Source organism: Pseudophryne corroboree, unplaced genomic scaffold (genome assembly GCF_028390025.1).
Source record: "Pseudophryne corroboree isolate aPseCor3 unplaced genomic scaffold, aPseCor3.hap2 scaffold_150, whole genome shotgun sequence".
Lineage (NCBI taxonomy): Eukaryota > Metazoa > Chordata > Amphibia > Anura > Myobatrachidae > Pseudophryne > Pseudophryne corroboree.
Genome location: NW_026968131.1, coordinates 1022793 through 1042125, shown reverse-complemented (window position 1 = coordinate 1042125; position 19333 = coordinate 1022793). Strand labels below are relative to the sequence as shown.

General features: G+C 51.7%; 9 non-coding genes across 9 annotated transcripts; all 9 read right to left on the bottom strand.

Moving 5' to 3' along the window:
* Positions 1-568: 568 nt before the first annotated feature.
* LOC134999943 (U1 spliceosomal RNA) lies at positions 569-731 on the bottom strand. Its single transcript, XR_010202008.1, has one exon. It is a non-coding gene; the product is annotated as a U1 spliceosomal RNA (small nuclear RNA).
* Positions 732-883: 152 nt separating this feature from the next.
* Positions 884-1048, bottom strand: LOC134999975 (U1 spliceosomal RNA). The gene has a single exon (XR_010202036.1). It is a non-coding gene; the product is annotated as a U1 spliceosomal RNA (small nuclear RNA).
* Positions 1049-1719: 671 nt separating this feature from the next.
* LOC135000061 (U1 spliceosomal RNA) lies at positions 1720-1882 on the bottom strand. Its single transcript, XR_010202098.1, has one exon. It is a non-coding gene; the product is annotated as a U1 spliceosomal RNA (small nuclear RNA).
* A 152-nt stretch (positions 1883-2034) lies between these two features.
* LOC134999847 (U1 spliceosomal RNA) lies at positions 2035-2198 on the bottom strand. The gene has a single exon (XR_010201915.1). It is a non-coding gene; the product is annotated as a U1 spliceosomal RNA (small nuclear RNA).
* Positions 2199-2872: 674 nt separating this feature from the next.
* Positions 2873-3035, bottom strand: LOC134999901 (U1 spliceosomal RNA). Its single transcript, XR_010201967.1, has one exon. It is a non-coding gene; the product is annotated as a U1 spliceosomal RNA (small nuclear RNA).
* A 152-nt stretch (positions 3036-3187) lies between these two features.
* On the bottom strand, positions 3188-3351 carry LOC134999630 (U1 spliceosomal RNA). The gene has a single exon (XR_010201710.1). It is a non-coding gene; the product is annotated as a U1 spliceosomal RNA (small nuclear RNA).
* Positions 3352-4323: 972 nt separating this feature from the next.
* On the bottom strand, positions 4324-4487 carry LOC134999990 (U1 spliceosomal RNA). The gene has a single exon (XR_010202050.1). It is a non-coding gene; the product is annotated as a U1 spliceosomal RNA (small nuclear RNA).
* Positions 4488-5161: 674 nt separating this feature from the next.
* On the bottom strand, positions 5162-5324 carry LOC134999426 (U1 spliceosomal RNA). Its single transcript, XR_010201525.1, has one exon. It is a non-coding gene; the product is annotated as a U1 spliceosomal RNA (small nuclear RNA).
* Positions 5325-5476: 152 nt separating this feature from the next.
* On the bottom strand, positions 5477-5640 carry LOC134999978 (U1 spliceosomal RNA). The gene has a single exon (XR_010202039.1). It is a non-coding gene; the product is annotated as a U1 spliceosomal RNA (small nuclear RNA).
* Between the last annotated feature and the right edge of the window lie 13693 nt (positions 5641-19333).

Below are 19333 nucleotides of genomic sequence, written 5' to 3'. Positions count from 1 at the left end.
GCAGGGAGAACACATATTTTCAGATGAACATGGGAGGGCAGAAGGCTGCCTAATACTGAAGCACCCCCAAACAACAAACCAAATGCAACAACTAGTACAAGCATTCCTGGGGGAAGTTCTGCAGAAGACGGAATTGCATACGGTGATGTCATCCAAGCAGTGGGCCAAAGTTGGCTGGAACCCTCATCTGCATATGAAAAGAGAAAAGGGGTATGCAGGGCATGGCGGCCTTTTGCGGCGCTTGGATGACCCTTAGTTCGCATTAAACACCCCCACCCTCCTTCGGTGTGGGGCTCATGTTGGCCATGCCCCATCCCCTGAAGCATTCAAGCTGATTTCTTGCAGCAGCTTGGCACTGTAACAGCTCCAGAGCTGTTCTGTAAGGCAAGTAAAAGGGTGTGGGCCCTGCAGCACTACCTGTAGTTTGCATTGTGCATTGGAAGGCACAAAGTAAGCAGACAGGAGGAGAAGTCAGGATAGTGCACAAGGGTATAAAAGGGAGCGGCTCAAGAAAAGAGAAGTTGAAACAGACAGCAAACTAGGCTGGAGAGAGACCTGAGACAAAGAGATCTGAATTATACGAGACCTGACCAGGGGAAACACAAATTATGCAGTCAAGTTTCCCACATTTGGGGAAATCGCAGGGGCAGCACACCCAGAGTGCAATGGGTGAGCCTTGCCCTGGGAGAAGCACCTTCATGATCATAGTATCTCACCTGGCAGGTAAGTAGGAGTTGGGCTAGAGCTGGGGAGGGTCGCTGCTCGGGCACCCCCCTGTCAAGTGAAGGAGATCCAACTGAGGCAGCACAAGGAAACTCTCGAAAGAAGAACAAGGCTAGAGGAAGATCTGAAACAAAGAAATCTGACTTTTACCAGAGCTGACCAGAGGAAAACACAAACACAGTCCCCCACTACCAACAAATAAAGCAGTCGCGTTTCCCACATTTGGGGAAATCACAGGGGTCAGCATACCCAGAATGCAATGAATGAACCTCACCCTGGGAGAGTAATCTTCATGACCATGGTATCTCCTATGCAAAATAAGTATGATTTGGGATAGGGCAGGGGAGGGCCGCTGCTCATGCACATCTCTGTCAAGTAAAGGAGATTCAACTGAGGCAGCACAAGGGAACTCTCATCTGGGGACAACAACTGCAGGGAGAACACATATTTTCAGATGAACATGGGAGGGCAGAAGGCTGCCTAATACTGAAGCACCCCCAAACAACAAACCAAATGCAACAACTAGTGCAAGCATTCCTGAGGGAAGTTCTGCAGAAGACGGATTTGCATACGGTGATGTCATCCAAGCAGTGGGTCAAAGTTGGCTTCAACCCTCATCTGCATATGAAAAGAGAAAAGGGGCGTGCAGGGCATGGCGGCCTTTTGCGGTGCTTGGATGACCCCTAGTTCGCATTAAACACCCCCACCCTCCTTTGGTGTGGGGCTCATGTTGGCCATGCCCCATCCCCTGAAGCATTCAAGCTGATTTATTGCAGCAGCTGGGCACTGTAACAGCTCCAGAGCTGCTCTGAACGGCAAGTAAAAGGGTGTGGGCCCTGCAGCACTACCTGTAGTTTGCATTGTGCATTGGAAGGCACAAAGTAAGCAGACAGGAGAAGTCAGGATAGTGCGCAAGGGCATAGAAGGGAGCAGCTCAAGAAAAAAGAAGTTGAAACAGACAGCAAACTAGGCTGGAAAAAGACCTGAGACAAAGAGATCTGAATTATACGAGAGCCGACCAGGGGAAACACAAATTATGCAGTCAAGTTTCCCACATTTGGGGAAATCGCAGGAGCAGCACACCCAGAGTGCAATGGGTGAGCCTTGCCCTGGGAGAAGCACCTTCAAGATCATAGTATCTCACCTGGCAGGTAAGTAGGAGTTGGGCTAGAGCTGTTGAGGGTCGCTGCTCGGGCACCCCCCTTTCAAGTGGAGGAGATCCAACTGAGGCAGCACAATGGAACTCTCGAAAGAAGAACAAGGCTAGAGGAAGATCTGAGACAAAGAAATCTGACTTTTACCAGAGCTGACCAGCGGAAAACACAAACACAGTCCCCCACTACCACAAATAATGCAGGCGAGTTTCCCACATTTGGGGAAATCACAGGGGTCAGCATACCCAGAATGCAATGAATGAACCTCACCCTGGGTGAACAATCTTCATGACCATGGTGTCTCCTATGCAAAATAAGTATGATTTGGGATAGGGCTGGGGAGGGCCGCTGCTCAGGCACATCTCTGTCAAGTAAAGGAAATTCAACTGAGGCAGCACAAGGGAACTCTCATCTGGGGACAACAACCGCAGGGAGAACACATATTTTCAGATGAACATGGGAGGGCAGAAGGCTGCCTAATACTGAAGCACCCCCAAACAACAAACCAAATGCAACAACTAGTGCAAGCATTCCTGGGGGAAGGCCTGCAGCAGATGGATTTGCATATGGTGATGTTATCCAAGCAGTGGGTCAAAGTTGGCTTCAACCCTCATCTGCATATGAAAAGAGAAAAGGGGCGTGCAGGGCATGGCGGCCTTTTGCGCTGCTTGGATGACCCCTAGATCGCATTAAACACCCCCACCCTCCTTTGGTGTGGGGCTCATGTTGGCCATGCCCCATCCCATGAAGCATTCAAGCTGATTTCTTGCAGCAGCTGGGCACTGTAACAGCTCCAGAGCTGCTCTGTAAGGCAAGTAAAAGGGTGTGGGCCCTGCAGCACTACCTGTAGTTTGCATTGTGCATTGGAAGGCACAAAGTAAGCAGACGGGAGGAGAAGTCAGGATAGTGCACAAGGGTATAGAAGGGAGGGGCTCAAGAAAAAAGAAGTGGAAACAGACAGCAAACTAGGCTGGAGAGAGACCTGAGACAAAGAGATCTGAATTATACGAGAGCCGACCAGAGGAAACACAAATTATGCAGTCAAGTGTCCCACATTTGGGGAAATAGTAGGAGCAGCACACCCAGAGTGCAATGGGTGAGCCTTGCCCTGGGAGAAGCACCTACATGATCATAGTATCTCACCTGCCAGGTAAGTAGAAGTTGGGCTAGAGCTGGGGAGGGTCGCTGCTCGGGTACCCCCCTGTCAAGTGAAGGAGATCCAACTGAGGCAGCACAAGGGAACTCTCGAAAGAAGAACAAGGCTAAAGGAAGATCTGAGACAAAGAAATCTGACTTTTACCAGAGCTGACCAGAGGAAAGCACAAACACAGTCCCCCACTACCACAAATAAAGCAGTCGAGTTTCCCACATTTGGGGAAATCACAGGGGTCAGCATACCCAGAATGCAATGAATGAACCTCACCCTGGGAGAACAATCTTCATGACCATGGTATCTCCTATGCAAAATAAGTATGATTTGGGATAGGGCTGGGGAGGGCCGCTGCTCAGGCACATCTCTGTCAAGTAAAGGAGATTCAACTGAGGCAGCGCAAGGGAACTCTCATCTGGGGACAACAACTGCAGGGAGAACACATATTTTCAGATGAACATGGGAGGGCAGAAGGCTGCCTAATACTGAAGCACCCCCAAACAACAAACCAAATGCAACAACTAGTGCAAGCATTCCTGGGGGAAGGCCTGCAGCAGATGGATTTGCATACGGTGATGTCATCCAAGCAGTGGGTCAAAGTTGTCTTCAACCCTCGTCTGCATATGAAAAGAGAAAAGGGGCGTGCAGGGCATGGCGGCCTTTTGCGGCGCTTGGATGACCCCTAGTTTGCATTAAACACCTCCACCCTCCTTCGGTGTGGGGCTCATGTTGGCTATGCCCCAGCCCCTGAAGCATTCAAGCTGATTTCTTGCAGCAGCTGGGCACTGTAACAGCTTCAGAGCTGCTCTGTACGGCAAGTAAAAGGGTGTGGGCCCTGCAGCACTACCTGTAGTTTGCATTGTGCATTGGAAGGCACAAAGTAAGCAGACAGGAGGAGAAGTCAGGATAGTGCACAAGGGTATAAAAGGGAGGGGCTCATGAAAAAAGAAGTGGAAACAGACAGCAAACTAGGCTGGAGAGAGACCTGAGACAAAGAGATCTGAATTATACGAGAGCCGACCAGGGGAAACACAAATTATGCAGTCAAGCTTCCCACATTTGGGGAAATCAGAGTGCAATGGGTGAGCCTTGCCCTGGGAGAAGCACCTTCATGATCATAGTATCTCACCTGGCAGGTAAGTAAGAGTTGGGCTAGAGCTGGGGAGGGTCGCTGCTCGGGCACCCCCCTGTCAAGTGAAAGAGATCCAACTGAGGCAGCACAAGGGAACTCTCGAAAGAAGAACAAGGCTAGAGGAAGATCTGAGACAAATAAATCTGACTTTTACCAGAGCTGACCAGAGGAAAGCACAAACACAGTCCCCCACTACCACAAATAATGCAGTCGAGTTTCCCACATTTGGGGAAATCACAGGGGTCAGCATACCCAGAATGCAATGAATGAACCTCACCCTGGGAGAACAATCTTCATGACCATGGTATCTCCTATGCAAAATAAGTATGATTTGGGATAGGGCTGGGGAGGGCCGCTGCTCAGGCACATCTCTGTCAAGTAAAGGAGATTCAACTGAGGCAGCACAAGGGAACTCTCATCTGGGGACAACAACTGCAGGGAGAACACATATTTTCAGATGAACATGGGAGGGCAGAAGGCTGCCTAATACTGAAGCACCCCCAAACAACAAACCAAATGCAACAACTAGTGCAAGCATTCCTGGGGGAAGGCCTGCAGCAGATGGATTTGCATACAGTGATGTCATCCAAGCAGTGGGTCAAAGTTGGCTTCAACCCTCGTCTGCATATGAAAAGAGAAAAGGGGCGTGCAGGGCATGGCGGCCTTTTGCGGCGCTTGGATGACCCCTAGTTCACATTAAACACCTCCACCCTCCTTCGGTGTGGGGCTCATGTTGGCTATGCCCCAGCCCCTGAAGCATTCAAGCTGATTTCTTGCAGCAGCTGGGCACTGTAACAGCTCCAGAGCTGCTCTGTACGGCAAGTAAAAGGGTGTGGGCCCTGCAGCACTACCTGTAGTTTGCATTGTGCATTGGAAGGCACAAAGTAAGCAGACAGGAGGAGAAGTCAGGATAGTGCACAAGGGTATAAAAGGGAGGGGCTCATGAAAAAAGAAGTGGAAACAGACAGCAAACTAGGCTGGAGAGAGACCTGAGACAAAGAGATCTGAATTATACGAGAGCCGACCAGGGGAAACACAAATTATGCAGTCAAGCTTCCCACATTTGGGGAAATCGCAGGGGCACCACACCCAGAGTGCAATGGGTGAGCCTTGCCCTGGGAGAAGCACCTTCATGATCAAAGTATCTCACCTGGCAGGTAAGTAGGAGTTGGGCTAGAGCTGGGGAGGGTCGCTGCTCGGGTACCCCCCTGTCAAGTGAAGGAGATCCAACTGAGGCAGCACAAGGGAACTCTCAAAAGAAGAACAAGGCTAGAGGAACATCTGAGACAAATAAATCTGACTTTTACCAGAGCTGACCAGAGGAAAGCACAAACACAGTCCCCCACTACCACAAATAATGCAGTCGAGTTTCCCACATTTGGGGAAATCACAGGGGTCAGCATACCCAGAATGCAATGAATGAACCTCACCCTGGGAGAACAATCTTCATGACCATGGTATCTCCTATGCAAAATAAGTATGATTTGGGATAGGGCTGGGGAGGGCCGCTGCTCAGGCACATCTCTGTCAAGTAAAGGAGATTCAACTGAGGCAGCACAAGGGAACTCTCATCTGGGGACAACAACTGCAGGGAGAACACATATTTTCAGAAGAACATGGGAGGGCAGAAGGCTGCCTAATAATGAAGCACCCCCAAACAACAAACCAAATGCAACAACTAGTGCAAGCATTCCTGGGGGAAGGCCTGCAGCAGATGGATTTGCATACGGTGATGTCATCCAAGCAGTGGGTCAAAGTTGGCTTCAACCCTCGTCTGCATATGAAAAGAGAAAAGGGGCGTGCAGGGCATGGCGGCCTTTTGCGGCGCTTGGATGACCCCTAGTTCGCATTAAACACCTCCACCCTCCTTCGGTGTGGGGCTCATGTTGGCTATGCCCCAGCCCCTGAAGCATTCAAGCTGATTTCTTGCAGCAGCTGGGCACTGTAACAGCTCCAGAGCTGCTCTGTACGGCAAGTAAAAGGGTGTGGGCCCTGCAGCACTACCTGTAGTTTGCATTGTGCATTGGAAGGCACAAAGTAAGCAGGCAAGGTCCAGAGAACAGTTAGAGGTCGGAGTAGCACTATCTCAAGTAGTACTACGACAGCACGGATGGATTCTAAATATTCCAAAATCGCAGCTGATTCCGACGACACGTCTGCTGTTCCTAGGGATGATTCTGGACACAGTACAGAAAAAGGTGTTTCTCCCGGAGGAGAAAGCCAAGGAGTTATCCGACCTAGTCAGGAACCTCCTAAGACCAGGCCAAGTGTCAGTACATCAATGCACAAGGGTCCTGGGAAAGATGGTGGCTTCTTACGAAGCGATTCCATTCGGCAGATTCCACGCAAGAACTTTTCAGTGGGATCTGCTGGACAAATGGTCCGGATCGCATCTTCAAATGCATCAGCGAATAACCCTGTCTCCAAGGACAAGGGTGTCTCTCCTGTGGTGGTTACAGAGTGCTCATCTCCTAGAGGGCCGCAGATTCGGCATTCAGGATTGGGTCCTGGTGACCACGGATGCCAGCCTGAGAGGCTGGGGAGAAGTCACACAGGGAAGAAATTTCCAGGGCTTGTGGTCAAGCATGGAAGCGTCACTTCACATAAATATCCTGGAACTAAGGGCCATTTACAATGCCCTAAGTCAGGCAAGACCTCTGCTTCAGGGTCAGCCGGTGTTGATCCAGTCGGACAACATCACGGCAGTCGCCCACGTAAACAGACAGGGCGGCACAAGAAGCAGGAGGGCAATGATGGAAGTGGCAAGGATTCTTCGCTGGGCGGAGAATCATGTGATAGCACTGTCAGCAGTGTTCATTCCGGGAGTGGACAACTGGGAAGCAGACTTCCTCAGCAGACACGATCTTCACCCGGGGGAGTGGGGACTTCACCCAGAAGTCTTCCACATGATTGTGAACCGTTGGGAAAAACCAAAGGGTGGACATGATGGCGTCCCGCCTCAACAAAAAACTGGACAGATATTGCGCCAGGTCAAGGGACCCTCAGGCAATAGCTGTGGACTCTCTGGTAACACCGTGGGTGTACCAGTCAGTGTATGTGTTCCCTCCTCTTCCTCTCATAACAAAAGTACTGAGAATCATAAGAAGGAGAGGAGTAAAGACTATACTCGTGGCTCCGGATTGGCCAAGAAGGACTTGGTACCCGGAAATTCAAGAGATGCTCACGGAAGACCCGTGGCCTCTACCTCTAAGAAAGGACCTGCTCCAGCAGGGACCATGTCTTTTCCAAGACTTACCGCGGCTGCGTTTGACGGCATGGCGGTTGAACGCCAGATCCTGAAGGAAAAAGGCATTCCGGATGAAGTCATCCCTACCCTGATCAAAGCCAGGAAGGATGTAACCATACAACATTATCACCGTATTTGGCGTAAATATGTTGCGTGGTGCGAGGCCAGGAAGGCCCCTACAGAGGAATTTCAACTGGGTCGTTTCCTGCATTTCCTGCAAACAGGACTGTCTATGGGCCTCAAATTAGGGTCCATTAAGGTTCAAATTTCGGCCCTGTCAATATTCTTCCAAAAAGAACTGGCTTCTGTTCCTGAAGTTCAGACGTTTGTCAAGGGAGTACTGCATATACAGCCTCCTTTTGTGCCTCCAGTGGCACCTTGGGATCTCAATGTAGTTTTGGGATTCCTAAAATCACATTGGTTTGAACCACTCACCACTGTGGACTTAAAATATCTCACATGGAAAGTGGTAATGCTGTTAGCCCTGGCTTCAGCCAGGCGTGTCTCAGAATTGACCAAAACAAAAAACTGCAACAAACGAGCGCCTAATCATCAAAATAAAAAGTGAAAACCAATACGTGTTTCATAGAATTAAATAATCACAATTTTATGTTCCTGATAGTCTGCGCTTGCCGGAATACTATGTGTAGTATTGTGGTGATAGCATAGAAAAAGAACAAACGGCTGCGCTGAATATCAGGAACGAAACATGATGTACAGAGAGCCAACGTAAAAAATAACAATGTTTATTAATAAAACATATAAAAAGATTAATTGTCAAATAACCGGTGAAAAATATATACAAATATATATAAGAACAGTCACTAGACGTGAACTAGTGGTATATTGTAATGACTCAGCTTATTGGGGTGAAAAGTTCCGTGATTCACTTGTTAGATAGTTGATAAATACCAGGTGTGTTGGTAGGATCCTAATGAATAAAAAAGTCCCTCAGTTGAAATTGATATTCAATACCTTTCCAAAATGGGCTGGTAAGAGCCGAGCGTCCTCGGCTTCAATGTCCTGCAATGCCCATATACGCTGTGCAGCGGAAAGGAATGGACCGTCTCTCTCACAACCCGGTCGTAGCGGCGTGTGCGCTGAAGCCGCTGATGTCGGATGCTGTAGACGGAGGGTGCAGCGGGGACCAAGGAACACCTGGAAGATTTCACCTGAGCTGAGTGTGGATAGGGGCGGGTCCTGACGCGTTTCGTCACGTTCACGTGACTTTCTCAAAGGTAGAATGTTCTTATATATATTTATATATATTTTTCACCGGTTATTTGACAATTAATCTTTTTATATGTTTTATTAATAAACATTGTTATTTTTTACGTTGGCTCTCTGTAGATCGTGTCTCAGAATTGGCGGCTTTATCCTATAAAAGCCCTTACCTAATTTTTCATATGTGGTGCCTGCGGCTACTAGGGACTTGGAGGATTCCAAGTTGCTGGACGTAGTCAGGGCCCTGAAAATATATGTTTCCAGGACGGCTGGAGTCAGAAAATCTGATTCGCTGTTTATCCTGTATGCACCCAGCAAGCTGGGTGCTCCTGCTTCTAAGCAGACGATTGCTCGTTGGATTTGTAGTACAATTCAGCTTGCACATTCTGTGGCAGGCCTGCCACAGCCAAAATCTGTAAAAGCCCATTCCACACGGAAAGTGGGCTCATCTTGGGCGGCTGCCCGAGGGGTCTCCGCTTTACAACTTTGCCGAGCAGCTACTTGGTCAGGGGAAAACATGTTTGCTAAATTCTACAAATTTGATACCCTGGCTGAGGAGGACCTGGAGTTCTCTCATTCGGTGCTGCAGAGTCATCCGCACTCTCCCGCCCGGTTGGGAGCTTTGGTATAATCCCCATGGTCCTTTCGGAGTCCCCAGCATCCACTAGGACGTTAGAGAAAATAAGAATTTACTTACCGATAATTCTATTTCTCATAGTCCGTAGTGGATGCTGGGCGCCCATCCCAAGTGCGGATTGTCTGCATTACTTGTACATAGTTATTGTTACAAAAATCGGGTTATTGTTGTTGTGAGCCATCTTTTCAGAGGCTCCTTCTGTTATCATGCTGTTAACTGGGTTCAGATCACAAGTTGTACGGTGTGATTGGCTGGTATGAGTCTTACCCGGGATTCAAAATCCTTCCTTATTGTGTACGCTCGTCCGGGCACAGTATCCTAACTGAGGCTTGGAGGAGGGTCATAGGGGGAGGAGCCAGTGCACACCAGCTAGTCCTAAAGCTTTTACTTTGTGCCCAGTCTCCTGCGGAGCCGCTATTCCCCATGGTCCTTTCGGAGTCCCCAGCATCCACTACGGACTATGAGAAATAGAATTATCGGTAAGTAAATTCTTATTTTCTGGACTGTGTCCAGGATCATCCTTAGGAATAGAAGACATGTCGTCGGAATCAGCTGCGATTTTGGAATATTAAGAATCCAACCGTGCTGCCGCAACACTACCTGAGATAGTGCTACCCCGACTACCAACTGTTCCCTGGATCTTGCCCTTATCCGGAGATCGTCCAAGTAAGGGATAATTAAAACTCCCTTCCTTCGAAGGAGTATCATCATTTCGGCCATTACTTTGGTAAAGACCCGGGGTGCCGTGGACAAACCAAACGGCAGCGTCTGAAACTGATAGTGACAGTTCTGTACCACAAACCTGAGGTACCCTTGGTGAGAAGGGTAATTTTGGACATGGAGATAAGCATCCTTGATGTCCAGAGACACCATATAATCCCCTTCTTCCCGGTTTGCCATCACCGCTCTGAGTGACTCCATCTTGAATTTGAACCTTTGTATGTAAGTGTTCAAGGATTTCAGATTTAAATAAGGTCTCACCGAGCCGTCCGGCTTCGGTACCACAAACAGCGTGGAATAATACCCCTTTCCCTGTTGTAGGAGGGGTACCTTGATTATCACCTGCTGGGAATACAGCTTGTGAATGGCTTCCCATACCGCCTCCCTGTCGGAGGGAGACGTCGGTAAAGCAGACTTTAGGAAATTGGCGAAGGGGAGACGTCTCGAATTCCAATTTGTACCCCTGAGATACCACCTGAAGGATCCAGGGGTCCACCTGTGAGTGAGCCCACTGCACGCTGAAATTTATGAGACGGGCCCCCACCGTTTCTGTTCCTGGGAACTGGCTGTTTGCTGCAGCCTTTTTCCTCTCACTCTGCCACGGGGCAGAAATGAGGAGCCTTTTGCCCGCTTGCCCTTATGGGGCCCAAAGGACTGCGCCTGATAATACGGCGTCTTCTTATGTTGAGAGGCTACCTGGGGTAAAAATGTGGATTTCCCAGCCGTTGCCGTGGCCACCAGGTCTGTTAGACCTACCCCAAATAACTCCTCCCTTTTATAAGGCGATACTTCCATATGCCTTTTGGAATCAGCATCACCTGACCACTGTCTTGTCCATAACCCTCTTCTGGCAGAAATGGACAGCGCACTTACTCTTGATGCCAGTCGGCAAATATCCCTCTGTGCATCACGCATATATAGAAAGCATCTTTTAAATGCTCTATAGTCAGTAATATACTGTCCCTATCTAGGGTATCAATATTGTCAGTCAGGGAATCCGACCAAGCCACCCCAGCACTGCACATCCAGGCTGAGGCGATTGCTGGTCGCAGTATCACACCTGTGTGAGTGTATATACATTTTAGGATATTTTACTGCTTTCTGTCAGCAGGTTCCTTAAAGGCGGCCGTATCCGGGGACGGTAGTGCCACCTGTTTAGACAAGCGTGTGAGCGCTTTATTCACCCTAGGGGGTGTTTCCCAATGTGCCCTATCCTCTGGCGGGAAGGGGTATGATGCTAATAACTTTTTAGGAATTAACAGTTTTTATCGGGGGAAACCCACGCATCATCACACACTTCATTTAATTCCTCAGATGCAGGAAAAACTACAGGCAGTTTTTTCTCACCCAACATAATACCCTTTTTAGTGGTACTGGTATTATCAGAAATGTGTAAAAACATTTTCCATAGCCTCAATCATGTAACGTGTGGCCCTACTGGAAGTCACATTCGTCTCTTAATCGTCGACACTGGAATCAGTATCCGCAGTGGTGCAAGTGGGCGGGTACGGGTGGGTACGGCGTACCCGTAAGATTTTAGCCGTGGGTACGCCGTACCCACACCGACGGGCCGCCGCTCCTCTTCCTTCCCTCCCTCCCCCACGCCGCACCGCCGCACACGCCTCTGATGTGAGGGCAGGAGAGTGCAGCCTGCGCCTCTCGTTCCCCTCAGTCTCCGGTGGGTGTTTCAGTTTACTTCAGCGCCGATCCGTGAGCCAATCAGAGCTCGCACCCGCGAGCTCTGATTGGCTCACGGATCGGCGCTGAATTAAACTGAGACACCCGCCGAAGACTGAGGGGAACGAGAGGCGCAGGCTGCACTCTCCTTCCCTCACATGACAGACAGGAGGACAGCGACGGCAGCGGTGAGTAGGGGAGGGGGGCATGTTATACCTGGCACTGGGGGGGCATGTATACCTGGCACTGGGGGCATATCTGGCACAGGGGGGCATATATACCTGGCACTGGGGGCATATCTGGCACAGGGGGGCATATATACCTGGCACTGGGGGATATCTGGCACAGGGGGGCATGTATACCTGGCACTGGGGGCATATCTGGCACAGGGGGGCATATATACCTGGCACTGGGGGCATATCTGGCACAGGGGGGCATATATACCTGGCACTGGGGGATATCTGGCACAGGGGGGCATGTATACCAGGCACTGGGGGCATATCTGGCACAGGGAGGCATATATACCTGGCACTGGGGGATATCTGGCACAGGGGGGCATGTATACCTGACACTGGGGGATATCTGGCACTGGGGGGGCATGTTATACCTGGCACTGGGGGATATCTGGCACTGGGGGGGCATGTATACCTGGCACTGGGGGATATCTGGCACTGGGGGGGCATGTATACCTGGCACTGGGGGATATCTGGCACTGGGGGGGCATGTATACCTGGCACTGGGGGATATCTGGCACTGGGGGCATATCTAGCACAGGGGGGCATATATACCTGGCACTGGGGGATATCTGGCACAGGGGGGCATGTATACCTGGCACTGGGGGCATATCTGGCACTGTAGGGGCATTTCTGTATCTGGCACGGGGGGCAATGTATATCTGACACAGTGGGGGCATTTGTGTATCTAGCACTGTGGGGCAATGTGTATCTGACACTGTGAGGCAATGTATGGCACTCTGGGGGCATTTCTGTATCTGGCACTGTGGGGCAATGTGTATCTGGCACTGTGGGGCAATGTGCATCTGGCACTGTGGGGCAATGTGCATCTGGCACTGTGGGGCAATGTGTATCTGGCACTCTGGGGACATTTGTGTATCTGGCACTGTGGGGCAATGTGTATCTGGCACTGTGGGGCAATGTGTATCTGGCACTCTGGGGACATTTGTGTATCTGGCACTGTGGGGCAATGTGCATCTGGCACTGTGGGGCAATGTGTATCTGGCACTGTGAGGCAATGTGTATCTGACACTTTGGGGACATTTGTGTATCTGGCACTCTGGGGACATTTGTGTATCTGGCACTGTGGGGCAATGTGTATCTGGCACTGTGGGGCAATGTATATCTAGCACTGTGGTGCAACGTGTATCTGACACTATTGGGGTCATACGTGTATCTGCCCCTCCCCCATATGTGTATCACGCCCCCATTTTCATTGGCCACGCCCCATGTGGCATTTGGCCACACCCATTTTTTTGCGCGCGCGCGCCTTTGGCGCGCGCACACAGTACCCGTAAGACATTTTTTCTACTTGCACCACTGAGTATCCGTGTCGGCGTCTGTATCTGCCATCTGCGGTAACGGGCGTTTTAGAGCCCCTGATGGCTTTTGAGACACCTGGACAGGCACAGGCTGAGTAGCCGGCTGTCTCATGTCATCAATCTTTTGTAAAGAGCAGACACTGTCACGTAATTCCTTCCATAAGCTCAGCCACTCAGGTGTCGACTCCCTAGGGGGTGACAACTCCATTACAGGCAATTGCTCCGCCTCCACACCATTTTCCTCCTCATACATGTCGACACAATCGTACCGACACACAGCACACACACAGGGAATGCTCTGATAGAGGACAGGACCCCACTAGCCCTTTGGGGAGACAGAGGGAGAGTATGCCAGCACACACCAGAGCGCTTTATATATATATATATATATATATATATATATATACAGGGATAACCTTATATAAGTGTTTTTCCCCTTATAGCTGCTGTATTGTTATACTACGCCTAATTAGTGCCCCCCTCTCTTTTTTAACCCCTTTCTGTAGTGTAGTAACTGCAGGGGAGAGCCAGGGAGCTTCCCTCCAACGGAGCTGTGAGAGAAAATGGCGCCAGTGTGCTGAGGAGATAGGCTCCGCCCCCTTCTCGGTGGCCTTTTCTCCCGTTTTTCTGTGGAATCTGGCAGGGGTTAAAATTCATCCATATAGCCCTGGGGGCTATATGTGATGTATTTTCGCCAGCCAAGGTGTTTCTATTGCTGCTCAGGGCGCCCCCCCCTAGCGCCCTGCACCCTCAGTGACCGAAGTGTGAAGTGTGCTGAGGAGCAATGGCGCACAGCTGCAGTGCTGTGCGCTACCTTGGTGAAGACAGGATGTCTTCTGCCGCCGATTTTCCGGACCTCTTCTTGCTTCTGGCTCTGTAAGGGGGCCGGCGGCGCGGCTCTGGGACCGAGCTCCAAGGCTGGGCCTGTGTTCGGTCCCTCTGGAGCTAATGGTGTCCAGTAGCCTAAGAAGCCCAATCCACTCTGCACGCAGGTGAGTTCGCTTCTTCTCCCCTTAGTCCCTCGATGCAGTGAGCCTGTTGCCAGCAGGTCTCACTGAAAATAAAAAACCTAAAACTAAACTTTCACTAAGAAGCTCAGGAGAGCCCCTAGTGTGCACCCTTCTCGGCCGGGCACAAAAATCTAACTGAGGCTTGGAGGATTGTCATAGGGGGAGGAGCCAGTGCACACCAGGTAGTCCTAAAGCTTTACTTTTGTGCCCAGTCTCCTGCGGAGCCGCTAATCCCCATGGTCCTTACGGAGTTCCCAGCATCCACTAGGACGTCAGAGAAACACTGATAGAGTACATTATATTTATGAATTAATTGCTTCCAGATTCTGCAGCAGCATCATCAGCACCACCAGTGTTTCTCACAGTCACTTCACACTGACTGCTGCACAACACATAACTTAATTTCCGGGCCGCCCGCCACCTGGTGAAGAGACATGGGAGATGAAGGACCAGCAGTGCCACGTTGAGCGGAAGTATTGTGAATTAGTTACCCACACACTCCTTGTGACACCTGCTCCCCGTCTGCCCTCCCACCCGCCGCCTGCCGTCCGGAACCCGCACTGACAAGTAAGTCTCAGCAGAATGTGTCTGCCAGCAGCTCCCAGTCCCTCCTAGAGGAACACTGCCAGTGGTGTGGCGGCCGCGGCACACTAGGACTGAGAGACCGCAGCAGGAGGAAAGCACAGGTGGGCGGGAGGAGAGCATGGGCGGACATCACCACGTCACATTGCAAGGTGACGCCAGTCCCCCCAGTGAGGCCGCCGACGAATGCACTCAGCATAGTATTAGCAGCAGGCAGAGGGGGGTCGGGTGCAGCGGTGGTGGGAGGTACGGAAATGAGCTGCAGGCTAGGCTCCACCGATCACACAGTCAGCGATCACTGTGCTACAGCAAGCGTGGCGTGCAGCGGTGCTGGACATTAGGGAGTGCCTGTGCGCACCAGGCACCCCCTGTACGCACGCCTATGCGCTACCACCCCCCATATGCCACACTACATCACTATGCTACAGCCCTCCCATATGCTGCACTTCATAATTACACTATACCCCCCATACAACATACTACATCACCACACTACACTACTCACAATAAAATTAAAACATCCCAGTTCCTCATTCTTAATGAGCTCACGTGAGTTCTCTCCCCAACGGAGCTCCAGACCAAGTAACAATGAAGACACCAGCAGCGTGTAGGGGGCAGGCCTGGTCCACTTGTCAGGAGAGAGCAGTCACAGGAGGGTAAGAAGGGGGCGGGGCCTAGTCCTACAGACGGGAGAGAGCACAGACAGGAGAGAGCAAGGTACAGGGGTAGAAGGGGACGGAGCCTATTCTTACAGGCTTTCAAAATTCGACTTTAAAATTCGACATTTGACAAATTCGACTTTTCTGCAATGGTACAAATGCGGCAATTCGACAAAAGTATATTCAATTGAAGTTTGTAAATTCGACAACAGTGCTTTTAAACAGTAAATTCGTCATTTTCAATCCGCCACACTTTGCTGGCGGAATCTAATAAAAAAAAATTAAAAACATGTTTTTTTTTTTGCAGTTTTTTTTTTTTTGGTAATAGCATATCTATTTATATTAGAAGGGATTAGGTACTTGGTTTGTCTTTTTTGGAGGCACAAGTATTATTTATATATTTTTTAAAATATTATTTATTTTTTAAATGGAATGTGAAAAACCCGAAAAAAAAATTGCGTGGGTCCCCCCTCCAAAGCATAACCAGCCTCGGGCTCTTCGAGCCGGTCCTGGTTCTAAAAATCCGGGGGAAAAACGGACAGGGGATCCCCCGTATTTTTAAAACCAGCACCGGGCTCTGCGCCTGGTACTGGTGCAAAAAATACGGGGGACAAAAAGAGTAGGGGTCCCCCGTATTTTTTACACCAGCATCGGGCTCCACTAGCTGGACAGATAATGCCACAGCCGGGGGTCACTTTTATACAGTGCCCTGCGGCCGTCACCCCTGGCCGGGGTACCCTGGGGGAGTGGGGACCCCTTCAATCAAGGGGTCCCCCCCCAGCCACCTAAGGGCCAGGGGTGAAGCCCGAGGCTGTCCCCCCCATCCAAGGGCTGCGGATGGGAGGCTGATAGCCTTGAGAAAATTTAAAGAATATTGTTTTTTCTAGTAGTACTACAAGTCCCAGCAAGCCTCCCCCGCAAGCTGGTACTTGGAGAACCACAAGTACCAGCATGCAGGAGAAAAACGGGCCCGCTGGTACCTGTAGTTCTACTGGGGAAAAAATACCCAAATAAAAACAGGACACAGACACCGTGAAAGTATAACTTTATTTCCCACCTGCCGACACACACATACTTACCTATGTTGACATGAAGCAGTCGGTCCTCTTCTCCAAGTAGAATCCACGGGTACCTGAAAATAAAAGATAATTATACTCACCTGATCCAGGTTCCAGATTAAATCCACGTACTTGGCAAAACAACAAACCGAACACCCGGACCAGACGGACTGAAAGGGGTCCCATGTTTACACATGGGATCCCTTTCCACGAATGCAGACATCCGAATCTCGCGAGAATCCGACAGCGGGATGATGACGTTCGTGCGCGCTCGGGCTAGCCGAGCAAGGCGGGAAGGTTTGAACCTGCCTCGGACCCGTGTAAAATGGGTGAAGTTCGGGGGGTTCGGATTCCGACGAACCGAACCCACTCATCACTAGTATGTACGTGAGTGTCAGGTGCCGTGCGCGTACATACGTGTCAGTGCCGTGCGTGTACGTACGTGTGTGTCAAGTGTCGTGCGTGTACGTGTGTGTGTGTGTGTGTGTGTCAGGTGGCGCGTACCTACATGTGTGTATGTCAGGTGCTGTGCATGTGTGTACGTACAGGCGTGTGTCAGGTGCCGCGCGTGTACGTACGTGTGTGTGTGTGTGCCAGGAGCCGCGCGTGTACATGCGTGTGGGTGTCAGGAGCCGTGCGTATACGTACATACGTGTAGGTGTCAGGTGCCGTGCGTATACGTATATACGTGTGTGTGTCAGGAGCCGCGCGTGTTCGTACATGTGTGTGTGTGTGTCAGGAGCCACGCGTGTGTGTGTGTCAGGAGCCACGCGTGTTCGTACATGTGTGTCAGGTGCCGCACGTGTATGTGTGTGTGTGTGTGTGTTAAATTCCGCGTGTGTACGTACGTATGTGTGTGCCTGGTGCCGCGCGTGTACATACATGTGTGTGTGTGTCAGGTGCTGTACGTGTATGTGTGTGTCTCAGGTGCTGCACGTGTATATGTGTGTATCTCAGGTGCTGCATTTGTATGCGTCAGCTGCCACGTGGGTGTCAGGTGTTGAGCGTGTATGTGTTTGTGTCGCATCTGTATGTGTGTGACTGTCAGGTGCTGCACGTGTATGTGTGTGTCAGGTGCTGCATGTATATATGTGTGTGTTAGGTGCTGTTCATGTATGTGGGAGTGGCAGGTGCTACATGTGTATATATGTGTGAGTGGCAGGTGCTGCGTGTGTATACGAGTGTGTGTGAGGTGCTGCGAGTGTATGTGTGTGTTAGGTGCTCTGAGTGTATATGATTGTGTGTCAGGTGCTGTGCGTGTGTGCGTTAAATGCCACATGTATGTATGTGTGTCAGGTGCTGCGTGTGTGTGTGGGTGTGTCAGGTGCTGCATGTCTGTGTGTGTGTGGGTGTGTCAGGTGCTGCATGTGTGTGTGTGTGTGTGTGTGTGTGTGTCTGTCAGGTGCTGCATGTGTGTGTCAGGTGCTGCATGTCTGCGTGTGTGTGTCAGGCGCTGCATGTCTGTGTCAGGTGCTGCGTGTGTGTGTTTCAGGTGCTGTGTGTGTGTGTGTGTGTGTGTGTCAGGTGCTGCGTATGTGTGTGTGTGTCAGGTGCTGCGTGTGTGTGTCAGGTGCTGCGTGTCTGCGTGTGTGTGTCAGGTGCTGCGTGTCTGCGTGTGTGTGTCAGGTGCTGCGTGTCTGTGTGTGTGTCAGGTGCTGCGTGTGTGTGTGTGTGTGTCAGGTGCTGCGTGTCTGCGTGTGTGTGTCAGGTGCTGCGTGTCTGCATGTGTGTGTCAGGCGCTGCATGTCTGTGTGTCAGGTGCTGCGTGTGTGTGTGTGTGTGTCAGGTGCTGTGTGTGTGTGTCAGGTGCTGCGTGCCGTGTGCGTGTGTCAGGTGCGTGAGTGTGCGTGTGTCAGGTGCGTGAGTGTGTGTGTGTCAGGTGCGTGAGTGTGTGTGTGTGTGTCAGGTGCGTGAGTGTGTGTGTCAGGTGCGTGAGTGTGTGTGTGTCAGGCGCTGCGTGTCTGTGTGTGTCAGGCGCTGCGTGTGAGTGTGTGCGTGTGTGTCAGGTCCGTGTGAGTGTCAGGTGCTGCGTCTGTGTGTGTGTGTCAGGTGCTGCGTGTGTGCGTGTGTGTCAGGCGCTGCGTGTGCGTGTGTCAGGCGCTGCAGGGAGGGCGGGGGGGGGACGGACAGCAGGGAGGGCGGGGGGGGACGGACACACAGCAGGGAGGGTGGGGGGAGAACGGACACACAGCAGAGAGGAGGAGGGGGGTGGACGGACACAGCGGGAGGAGGGGGGGTGGCCGGACACAGCGGGAGGAGGGGGGGTTTCCGGACACAGCGGGAGGAGGGGGGGGTGGCCGGACACAGCGGGAGGGGGGGGTGGCCGGACACAGCGGGAGGGGGGGGTGGACGGACACAGCGGGAGGGGGGGTGGACGGACACAGCGGGAGGGGGGGGGGTGGCCGGACACAGCGGGAGGGGGGGGTGGCCAGACACAGCGGGAGGAGGGGAGGGTGGCCGGACACAGCGGGAGGAGGGGAGGGTGGCCGGACACAGCGGGAGGGGGGGGTGGCCAGACACAGCGGGAGTGGGGGGGTGGCCGGTCACAGCGGGAGGGGGGGGTGGCCGGTCACAGCGGGAGGGCGGGGGTGGACGGACACAGCGAGAGGTGGGGGGGGGTGGCCGGACACAGTGGGAGGGGGGGGTGGCCGGACACAGCGGGAGGAGGGGAGGGTGGCCGGACACAGCGGGAGGAGGGGAGGGTGGCCGGACACACAGCAGGGAGGGCGCGGGGGGGGGGGACACTGCAGGGAGGAGGGGGGGGACACACAGCAGGGAGGGCAAGGGGGGGGGCGACGGACACAC